Below are 12,134 nucleotides of genomic sequence, written 5' to 3'. Positions count from 1 at the left end.
GGTCGCCTAGGGGTCGAGGGTCGAGAGGGGGTCTAGGGTCGCCGAGAGGGGAGAGGAAGACGAGGAGAAATAAATAAGAAGAAGAAAAAAGAAGAAAAAGAAGAGGAGAAGAAGAAAGGAATAGTGGAGAAGAAGAGAAAATAGAATATATTCTATTTTCTCTTCTTCTCCACTATTCCTTTCTTCTTCTCCTCTTTTTTTTCTTCGACACGTGGGGTGGGGGGGTCGAGAACGTCGGACATTCATGAGAGAGGCGAGGAAGAAGGGGAAGAAGAGGGAGAAGAAGAGGAGAGGAAGAAGAGGAAGTCTTCTCCTCTATTCTTTCTTTTCTTCTTTTTTCTTCTTCTTCTTCTTCCTCTTTATTTTATCGGGAACGAGGGTCGTCGAGAGGTCGAGGAGCGGTAGAGGAGAAACCCTAAATAGAAAGTATCGTCGGTGTGAGATACATGTACCGTCGGTGTCGGACACTACACCCACATCCCACAAGTGGCGCGGGCTTCGACGCCCACGTCACTTGTGGGACGTGGATGTAGTGTCCGACACCGAAGGCCACATGTATCTCACACCCACGATACTTGCTAGCTATTTAGGGTTTCCTCTACCGAAAAGAAGTGGAGAAATAAATAAGAAGAAGAAAAAAGAAGAAAAAGAAGAGGAGAAGAAGAAAGGAATAGTGCAGAAAAGAGAAAATAGAAGTCTTTTTTTCTTCTTTTCTTCTTCTTCTTCTTCTTCTTATTAGCCGGAAGTAGAGAGACGTTTCCTAGTGTCAAAGTATTGAAGAAATCCATGCCTTCATCATTAGCCGGAAGTAACCAGGGCATGTTGGTACGAAGTTCTGCAAATTTATTCTGGAATGGAGTCCCGGATAGAATAATCCGCTTTTTGGTACGAATTCAGCAAAGGCCTTCCAAATAGCGATATTCGGAAGGCTCTTGCTGAAATTTGTACCAAAAAGCGAATTATCCTATCCGGGACTCCGTTCCAGAACAACTTTGAAGAGCTTCGTACCATCATGCACATGTTACTTTCGCCTAATGATGAAGACATGGTTTTGTTGAATCCTTTGACACTAGGCAACCTCCCGACCCCTCGGCGATCCTCTCGAACATGAGAGGAAGAAGAGGGTCGTCTAGGGGTCGAGGGTTCCAGGGTCGTCGAGGGATCGAGGGGTCGAGGATCGCCGAGGGGTCGAGAGAGGTTTCCTAGTGTCAAAGTATTGAAGAAATCCATGCCTTCATCATTAGCCGGAAGTAACCAGGGCATGTTGGTACGAAGTTCTGCAAAGTTATTCTGGAATGGAGTCCCGGATAGAATAATCTGCTTTTTGGTACGAATTCAGCAAAGGCCTTCCAAATAGCGATATTCGGAAGGCTCTTGCTGAACTTTGTACCAAAAAGCGAATTATCCTATCTGGGACTCCGTTCCAGAACAACTTTGAAGAGCTTCGTACCATCATGCACATGTTACTTTCGCCTAATGATGAAGACATGGTTTTGTTGAATCCTTTGACACTAGGCAACCTCCCGACCCCTCGGCGATCCTCTCGAACATGAGAGGAAGAAGAGGGTCGTCTAGGGGTCGAGGGTTCTTCTCCTCTATTCTTTCTTCTCCTCTTATTTTTCTTCTTCTTCCTCTTTTTTTTATCGGGAACGAGGATCATCGAGGGACATAGATGTAGTGTCGTCGTTGTCGATATATACCCCCTCCCGATAGCTTACTATGATTAGGTAGCTAGTTCTACGTTTGGCACTAATATATCCATCTGTCATGTTTGAATAATAATTGCCATGTTGTAAATATTTGTAGAAACTATGGACACCGCCCTACACGAAGCAACAAAAGAAGCGTTGTTGAGGGACATAATCGCAGAAGGAAGTGATGCCCTCTCGTTGTTTCTCAACGAAACCGATGGTCTGGAAGGAGAGGGTGAACAAGCTGGCTACGGTGACCTAATGCCGGTGCAAGAAGAAGAACATGAGGACGGCTCCGGTGACCCAATGCCGGTGCAAGAAGGAGACCATGATGACGGCTCTGGTGACCGAACCGAGTCCGGCCAGGTATATATATTAGTTAAGCCTATGCTGACTAGCTGATTGATGCATTCATTGTTTTGGTATGTACACATATTAATTAAGTCTTTGTTCTTTTTTCTAGCCCTCCGAATCGAGCACAACTTCGGTAAAGAGACGAGGCCCGAAGAAAAAGTTGAGCTCGGATGAAAAGTTTGAGATCATAGCAATCGCGCCCGACGGCCAACCTATTGAACCCCTCCGGAAAAAGAGCGCATTTGTTGCTCAGTGCGGGGTTCTGGTTAGGGACAAGATCCCGATAAGCATCCAGCAATGGTTTAAGCCGGCTACAGAAGACCCTGAGGTGTATTATGTCAATGATATGCAGAAAAATGATCTTTGGACTGAGCTGAAGTCAAATTTCACCCTACCGCCTGAGGATAATCCAGAGAACCCAGTTAAAGAGAAATTAATCAAGTCTTTTGCTCTGAAGAGGATGGCAGAACTATTCAGGAGGTGGAAGAAAGAGCTGAATAAGTTTGTCGAAAATAATGAGACACGATAATTCAAGGGCAGATATGAGAAGATCAGAGATCACTGGCCCGCATTTGTGGCCCACAAGACATCAGAAAAGAGTAAGAAGATGTCGACGACAAACAAGCAAAATGCTGTGAAGAAGAAGCTTCACCATCGCACGGGGTCAGGTGGCTACCTCGTAGCCCGGCCTAAGTGGTCCAAGACTGAGAATGATCTGGTTCATAAAGGGATCGAACGAGAGACAATTAACTGCCAGACCGTTGCCGGACTTGGTTCTTCGGGGCTGGCGGAACACTGGACCCTGTAACAGGGAAGTGCATTTGGACGAACGATCAAATGGACATACCAGTCAGTAAGCTTAAGCAGTATATCGAAGCAGCGCAGGAAGGGACGTTCTTTCCAGACAGAGAGAACGACAAGCTCACAATGGCCCTCGGGAATCCTGAGCACCCTGGACGGACACGACGCACGCCATGCTCCATTCCGTGGAAGGTTGGGTTTCCGGACGCAGGCGGTTACAAATCCGATGAGAGGAGGAAAAAAGTGCAGCAGACCCAAATACAGGCGCTGCAAGCAAGGGTAGACGCGATAGAGGAACGAGAAGCAAATCGCAGCAAACGTACTGCCGAAGCCTCCCCCGAAGCTACCCCGCCATCTCAGTGCAGAAGCAGCGTGGCTTCCACCGAGCTGCTTCAGCTGGAGCATGCCTTGACGGCTCCTGCCAGCTATCCCGTGGATGCTATAACGGAGTCTCAAAACTGCCACCTTATGACGCAATGGATGAATTTGAAGGTCAAGGCGGCTGTTGGCTCTGTTTATCCTACTGAACCCGGTGCAACTTTTCACTACCGGCCGATTCCAGAAGGATATGCTAGGGTGATGGTGGATGAGATAACGGAGGGATTTGAGGACCTCCAGCTTGACCACCCTACCGGTGAAGGGGAGACTCGGCTGGGGTCTGCTCTGAAGACTCCATGCCTATGGCAGAAGGAGCTCATCAACCTTCCAAACTGGACGCCACCGCCTCCTCCTCCTCCTCCGGCGAGTCAGGGCACTCTGCCTCCACCGCCTCCTCCTCCGGCGAGTGACGATCAGCGCCCTCGGCCAGCTCCTTCTCCGACGCGTGGCGGCACTCCGCCTCCTTCTCCGCCTGCGCCGACGCGCCCGAGCAGCCAGCCTCCTCCTTCTCCGCCTCGTCAGCAAGGGCGGAAGAGACCTGCCGCCGCTCCAGCTGATCCGGCGCGTCGTAGTCCTTCTCCTCCGCCGCTTAAGCAAGTAAAGAAGACAACCGCTCCGTCTGCTCGGTCGGCATCTAGCAGTACAATCAGAGGCGGGAGGACATACAGATTCGGTCCTTCTCTGAAGACTCCAGAGAAGTTACCATATGAGAGGACCCTGGAGGAGAACGCCGAGATCGCGCGAGAAGAAGTGAGGAACTTCTTTGAAGGGGTGAAAGCAAAGAAACATCCACCTCCGGAGGAGAAGGTAGATCGGGTGAAAGTGAAGCGCACTCTGGCTGCCCTGACAAAACCACCGAAGTCTGATCCGCCGAAAGGAAACTATGACCGCATTATTGGAAAGGAATTTGCCGAAGCGGAGCGGCCGGGAAGTACTGTCAGTGATCAAAGGCTGAAAGAACGACGAGCTGGGAAACAAATTGCCCAGCTCGGCGAACAAGCGAAGCAATCGTGCCCCCTGCTCAATGTGCCTAGCCACAACGTCGATAATGATCCGAGGATGGTGCCCGGTTATAGCAATCTTGCAGATTACCTGCCCGACGAAGTACATTATGAACCCATGGAGGTGCAGATACAAAGATACGAGTACGGGAAGCCTCTCGTCAAAGATCAAAGATCTCTATCAACGATGATGCGAAGATTGCATGATTGGTACATGAAAATCTGCAGAGACTCTGGGGGGAGGAGTACTTTGTATGCGAGAGTTAAACCGGAGCATGACCTCGTTGGAATTGATCTGTTGCCTATTCCATTTGAGGAGTTCTATCAGTTTTTCAATCAATTGGCCCTCGATAAAACAACGGTCGCCTGCTACTGTCTGTAAGTAGTACTACTTCTGTCATTAAGTTTCTCTATATAGCTTAGCTCTTTCATTGCATGTATTTATAATCATCCTCACTATATTATGCAGATTGAAGATCGCCGAATTGAAGAAAAGACAAGTCGGTGATATTGGGTTCATTAACACATATCTCATAGATGCAACTCAGGTTAAACTTCATGCCGCAGCTACCGAGGCCAGCTTGCTACGATCGTTCGTAATAAATCAAAACAAAGATACAATACTCTTTCCTTACAACTTCAGGTCAGTGTTACTGTCTTGTGCGTATTCGGTTTCCCTTATATATTAGTCAAGGTTATAGTAATGTAATTGATGAGTTATGCATGTGTGTGCAGTTACCACTATATTCTCCTAGAGATTAAGCTTGAGCAGGGAGTAGTAACCGTCTTGGACTCTAAACGAAAAGATCCCAAGGAGTATGCGGACATGACTGAAATCCTCAAGAAGTAAGTTAAATCGATCATTATCCACCATATCAGCAACTTTGTTCATTTCCTGATATCAAGTAATTGTTTTCTTTGTCCGGCAGGGTTTGGAGAAAATTCACCAATACAGTTCCGGGACTGCCGAAGGAGCTGGAATTTAGACACCCGAAAGTAAGTACTATAGTAGCATGTTCCGCGCATCTCCTAGTGATTCAAGCGCTAGTTTCATCAATACCATTTAGCATTCTTGCTTATCAGTTTGATTGACCTCTATTTCTTGTAAAGTGGTTGTGGCAGGAATAAGGGAATGATTTCTGTGGATACTACATCTGCGAGTCCATCCGCCACACGACCTGTGAGCGGGGCGGGTACTCTAACGAACAATATGAAGTACGCAAATAACAACATTCACAATTTTATTTTATTACCATCATTTGTGTTGAGTTTCATTCATTTATATATATATATATATGTATTGACCCCCTTCTTCAAATTAGATGTTTCGGAAGCGGGATGAACTCCTAGCACCAGCTCGCATGCGAGCAATTCAAGAGGAATTGGCGTCATTCTTTCTTGACCACGTGATCCCTGAAGACGGAGAATTCTATGTGGACCCTAAGTCCGTATGATTATATTTGTAAGAGATAATTATTGTATATATGTAGCCGGTAGTGTCAGATAGATATATGAGAACTTGTTGTTCGACCAATCTCTCGGAGAAGGAGAGGTGGTCGATATCACTTCTCTCTGTATATATGCATATATGTTCATGATGATCTTCTGTTTCCTTCGTTTGCTTACTAGCTAGCTAGCGTGTCTAGTCCTCTCTATATACGTATGTATAGTACGTAGCGTCGACCAAGCACGGACATAACAGAGGACACTTCTCTCTATTAATTATAACTAGCTAACACAATATATGAAACACCTAAATTAACCCCCCAAAACCCCCAACCCCCCCCCCTTTAAAAAAAAACAAAAACCCCAGCCACAGAAGTGCTGACGCGTGGATGCCTATTGGTCCCGGTTGGTGCCACCAACCGGGACCAAAGGGTCTCCACATGGGCAGTGCGCAGAGCCCATTCAGGAGACCCTTTGGTCCCGGTTGGTGGCACCAACCGGGACCAAAGAGCCCAGTCAGGAGACCCTTTGGTCCCGGTTGGTGGCACCAACCGGGACCAAAGGGTCTCCTGACTGGGCTCTGCGCACTGCCCACGTGGAGGGCCTTTAGTCCCGGTTCTGGATTGAACCGGGACTAAAGGGGGGAGGTATTAGTACCGACACTTTAGTCCCGGTTCTGGAACCGGGACTAAAGGCCCTTACGAACCGGGACTATAGGCCCTTTTTCTACCAGTGTGATTCCGAGGTGACACATGCATATATATTTTTCAACTATGTCCCAAATAGTTCTGATTCTAACAATATTATATCTTGTAAGGTTGCTCTCAGGAATTAACCTTCAACGAAACTAGTGAACAAATGCAGCCAGGTCTGGATGAGGAATTAGCACAAACATTCGGCGCCGGAGGGGCAGAAACTATAGGAGAGACGATGCCCGAATCAAATGGAATATCTGACAAAGAAGAAGTGGAGAAAAAGCATAGCATGCAGTCCACTGATTCCGAAGTCTCCAAAGTGACAGAGGCATCAGAGGACGAAGAATTAACACACACATCTAGCATGAAAGGGGCACAAACATGGAAGCCTATCCCTATCCTAATGCATAACAAACCTAAGAAGGCACAAGACTACATGGTGGCTCCAGAAGGCATGAACAAACCCTTCTATGCCCTGCTTTTGCTACACTAATTTTCTTCATTATTGATAATTCTTCTTGCTTACATCATGATAGATTACGCCTGCACCGGCGATGATTGGTCCGTGATTGAAAATATCATGTCTGAACCAAGCGATAAAAGAAATTTAGTGAGCATCAACGACTCATATCTACAAAAACAGTTACTACGTCTTTTAACCACCGGAGAATTTGTTGGCGACGAAGTAAGTATATGTAGCTTTATGACAAGACGATGCTATTTTAACATAAGTTCCTATATCTCTTATAACCAAGGTGCGCACTTGATATTGTAGATCATAGACGCATACATACATTGCATAAGTGCTAAAGAGCATCTACAGATGAGGTCAGGTGGAAGTGTGTTCTTAGAGAATGCATGCATCTCAAAGATGATAAAGGGATTTAGCTCTATACGGGATGACGTACCAAGATGGGTGTTAAAGAGAGCTACAACTTATTTAGAACATGATATGGTGAATCTCAGTTCCGTACATATTACTATGATGAATTCAATCGAGGACGGATGTTTGTATACATGAGACCTAAACTACCAAATCCCTTTTTCAGATATTCATTGCAGTAAACATTGAACACTTTCATTGGTACCTAGCAGTTATAAATACCAGGGTGAAATGTATCCAGGTGCTCGACTCGCTAGGACCAGGAATGCCCCACGAAGACCTTACCGCTATGGTTAGTTATTAGTCCCACTGCACCATCTTTTGATAAGACAATTTCTGTCATTCTTTGCTTCTGATGCTACTACTTGGTCATTTATTCATGTAATAGCTGGAAGGACTGAAAAATATGCTCCAATATGCATCGCTACAAATGGAACTAAAATTGGATAAGTGGAAAGACGTAAACATCACAGCATGGCCAAGGGAGGAGTGTCTTCACATCAAACTGCAGACAGATGGGTATACCTCTTTCGATTGAAACTTTTTGCTCTCATCCACTTTAGGCACCTCCTTGTTCTCCTTCAGGATATCTGAATTATTAAGGGCCACATCATCAACAGCGGCGCCGAAGGCAATGCCTGCTCGGAACACGCCATGGCCCCTGAGTAGCTAACCCTAGGAGACGAACATTGCACATAGTGAGGCTATATGCACCAATTTGATGGGGAGGAGCAGGAGGTGTGGTTAGAGAGACTAACCTGGACCCGGACGAACGAGGAGAAGCGTAGGGAGGGTTGTCCCCCGAGCAGCAGCACAACACGCGGAGGTCTTCATGGTCATCTTAATCAAGATGGAGGTCGCGAGCAGCAACTGCTCCTCCTCCTAACTGAATCAAACAAGGAAATTTAGATGGGATCGGAGAGTAGAGCATCCGGATCGAGGGGAGAAGAAGACTTGGAACGTGACCTTGATAGCTTCTCGAGCAGGGGGGAAGGGAAATTCGTGCAGTGCAGGAGAGGTTGGATAGGCTCCTGGCGGCTACATCGCATCAGGACGACGGGGGGCCAAGGCGTCGCCGACGACCATACCGACCTCGAGCGCCCTAGCGTCGCCAGGAGGAGGGAGGGGTGGGGCGGGGCAGAGCAGGGTCTACCCGTCCGCCGGCGCTGGTGACGAGGGGGCGGCCACCAGAGAGCGCACGCGGTGGATGGCCCCGGCGTCGCCAGGAGAAGTGAGGGGCGGCGCAGAGCAGATCGCCGGGCCGCCGGCTGTGGATGGGGATCTCGTGGCCACGAATGAGGGAAGAATGGGGAGAGGAGAAATGAGGGGCGGTGGGACTTTGACTGAGCTTTGAGTGGGTGCGGTGTTGTCCAAACAAAAATATAATGTACTGTATTAGACCTTCTAAATAAACATTATATTTCATAGTGCATGTGCGGTTCACTAAGTTTGTGAAAACTTTGTTTTCATCACGGCTTATTTCAGTCATGATCATTTGATGATTCTAAAAGTTGTTTTATACAAATATCTATAAATTTGATAAAAATGATTGGGTTTATTTAAGTTTTATATTTGTAATCATGCAGGTCATCTTGTGGTCTGTGGATGGTAAATTTTATGGAGTGCTTCACAGGAGATATATTGTCTGACATTCCTACACAGGTATTTTCTACTGTGTATCATTACATTTAATCTATGTTGTATCACTATTTAACTCTTATTACTATTTTAATAGGAACATATGACAGATTTTAGAACAAAACTAGTTGTCATTTTAGTGGACTCAGAGTTGAATGATGATAATATAAGAAATCAAGACATGGAAGAGGACGAAAACAACACAGATCCCACAGAATGTATGGTTTTGGATAGACCCCCTGAGAATTTCAAAACATCAAATACATCAACAGAAGTTGAGCTCATCTCGCGGTCATTTATTCTTTCACCGTCTGTCAACCCAACAAACGATGATTTAATAGATGAACTTTGCTTGTTCATCAGTATGGTTGGTGATGTCGCTCTACTAGAGTAAGCCATATTTTTAGTTGATTTTGTATTCCAACAAATTACTCTGATGTCATTATAATTTCCAGAATTTTGATTTTACAGGAGCGAATGGGTGAAAAGCTCTGATCTGTACCCTATTAGCTTAAATTTGAGACAAATTAAAAACATATTAAGCAATGATGAATACATGGATATTCATTGCTTTAATATGGTTGTGCCAATACTAGCGCGCCACGAAGTCCAGCTTCTCAGAGACATTCCATCTCACTATATGGATCTGAATTTTTGTGTAAGTTACTATAATCATGTACTACATTTTTTTTCTCATTGCACTAATATTTTTTCATTCTTACTTTAGTCCATGTTCCACTATGCACGAGACTCAAGTCATCGTGAAATATGGAAATTGCTACATTGAAACGGTTGTTTCATCGCTGGCCTAACAGTAATGATTATCATATCTCTCAATGTGACATGGTAAGATTTTTTTTCATTTGTAATAGTGCTTTACTTGGTCTTAATTAATATCCTATGTATTTCTAAACTATTTCATCATTGCAGATTTTATTGCCTTGGTATATGTTTGGGTTATTTCTATTGTTTGTCTTGGATCAAAATATAAAAGTTGTCTCAATTTTCGATCCAATACCGATACCTTCTTTCGGGAAGAATGTACTTAAAACTGTGGTCGACAATCTAAACCTTGCGCTTGAAGTTGCAAACCCTACATTCAAGGATGATGTCTCTAAATGGGAATGCATAGTTCATGATCCTCCAACAAACTCACACCGGTATGAATCTTTTAAACGCATTGCAATATTAATTGATTCATTCAACTCACATTATGTGTTTATTTCATACATGCAGTGCCTTGTCTGGTTATTTGGTTTTTAATTACATGCACTCATTGTGCGATGGAAAGCTATATTTTCCCATACCCCAGGTGACTATTTACACCATGCTTATTTGTATACAGATTGCACATACAACTTGTTATAACAATGTTGTATAATGCCAATGTAGGATGGTTTTCAACTGAGGAAGCAATTTTTGGTGCATATTTTAAAGTACGAAGAGAATGAAGTTCAAAACAATATCCCATACATTGAATGAAGCATCATTGGTCGCATCTATAGATGGACCTTCATTGCTTCAAAAGATGGACCTTTAAAACATGCTTAGTTGCGGATTTGATAATATATTCTTGTAGCAATTATAATACAATTATTATGTGACAGTGAATTTTATAGAATACATGTTTATGATACGTGTGTTGGATCACAAATATGTCGCACTTTTTGAAAATATAATTTGAGTGACATGATAACATTTTGTAGCGATCTAATTTTTTTGTAAAAATCATTTTAGTATTATATCATGTGAACATGTTTTGTTTGAGACGTGCGCTGCACGTGCATGGTTACTAGTTATTTCCAATAAGTCATTAGCTCGCTCCATTATTCCATGGTTCGCAAGTATCAAATGATTCATAATCAAGTGATTCCAAAAGTCCATCCGAATGGAGTTTCTTCATGCACTTTACAACAATATGACCTAAACGATAGTGCCACAAATATGTTGCACTATCATTATCAACTTTGCATCTTTTGGCATCAATATTATGAATATGTGTGTCATACGATCGAGATTCAACAAAAATAGACCATTCATCAAGGGTGCATGACCATAAAAGATATTACTCATATAAATAGAACAACCATTATTCTCCGATTTAAATGAATAACCGTCTCATAATAAACAAGATCCAGATATAATGTTCATGCTCTACGCTAGCACCAAATCACAATTATTTAGTTCTAAAACTAATCCCAAAGGTAGATGTAGAGGTAGCATGCCGACGGCGATCACATCGACCTTGGAACCATTTTAGACGTGCATCGTCACCTCATCCTTAGCCACTCTTCGTTTATTCTTTAGCTATTGTTTTGAGTTACAAATATGATCAACCAACCATTATCAAATACCAAGGTGCTACTACGAGCATTAGTAAGGTACACATTAATAACATGTATATCAAATATACATTTGTTTACTTTGCCATCCCTCTTATCCGCCAAGTGTTTGGGGCAGTTCCGCTTCTAGTCACCAGTCCCTTACAGTAGAAGCAATAAGTTTCAGGCTTGGGTCCAGCTTTGGGCTTCTTCCCAGGAGTGGCAACTTGCTTGTCATTCTTCTTGAAGTTCCCTTTCTTTCCCTTGCCCTTTTTTCTTGAAACTAGTGGTCTTGTTAACCATCAACACTGGATGCTCCTTCTTGATTTCTACCTCCATGGCCTTAAGCATTGCGAAGAGCTCAGGAATCATTTTATTCATCCCTTGCATATTATAGTTCATCACGAAGCCTTTGTAGCTTGGTGGCAGTGATGGGAGAACTCTGTCAATAAAACTATCAACTGGAAGTTCAACTCCTAGCTGAGACAAGTTGTTAACATACCCAGACATTTTGGGTATGTGTTCACTAACAGAACTGTTCTCCTCCATCTTGCAACTATAGAACTTTTTGGAGACTTCATATCTCTCAACTCGGGCATTTTCTTGAAATGTTAACTTCAACTCTTGGAACATATCATATGCTCCATGACGTTCAAAACATCTTTGAAGTCCCGGTCCTAAGACGTAAAGCATGTCACACTGAAGTATTGAGTAGTCATCAGACCCGCGTTTGCCAGACGTTCACAACGTCTAGATTAGCAAGAGCGGGTTTGTCACCTAGAGATGCATCAAGGACATAATTCTTCTGTGCAACAATGAGGATAATCCTCAAGTTATGGCCCTAGTCCATGTAGTTGCTACCATCATCTTTCAACTTAGTTTTCTCTAGGAACGCATTAAAATTCAGGGGAATGGTAGCACGGGCC

At 44.1% G+C, this 12,134-nt stretch overlaps 1 long non-coding RNA gene and 1 pseudogene across 1 annotated transcript; both read left to right on the top strand.

The window, feature by feature from the left end:
• Nucleotides 1-5,180: 5,180 nt before the first annotated feature.
• LOC147957975 (uncharacterized) lies at nucleotides 5,181-5,613 on the top strand. Its single transcript, XR_015610945.1, has 3 exons — nucleotides 5,181-5,221; nucleotides 5,336-5,440; nucleotides 5,548-5,613. It is a non-coding gene; the product is annotated as an uncharacterized LOC147957975 (long non-coding RNA).
• A 988-nt stretch (nucleotides 5,614-6,601) lies between these two features.
• LOC147957974 (uncharacterized) lies at nucleotides 6,602-10,438 on the top strand (annotated as a pseudogene).
• The last annotated feature ends 1,696 nt before the right edge of the window (nucleotides 10,439-12,134 follow it).

The sequence above is a fragment of the Triticum urartu genome, chromosome 7A (assembly GCF_056163025.1).
Source record: "Triticum urartu cultivar PI428250 chromosome 7A, HENAU_Tu73, whole genome shotgun sequence".
Classification (NCBI taxonomy): domain Eukaryota; kingdom Viridiplantae; phylum Streptophyta; class Magnoliopsida; order Poales; family Poaceae; genus Triticum; species Triticum urartu.
Note: the sequence above shows the minus strand (reverse complement) of the source record. Positions and strands in the feature narration are given on the sequence as shown.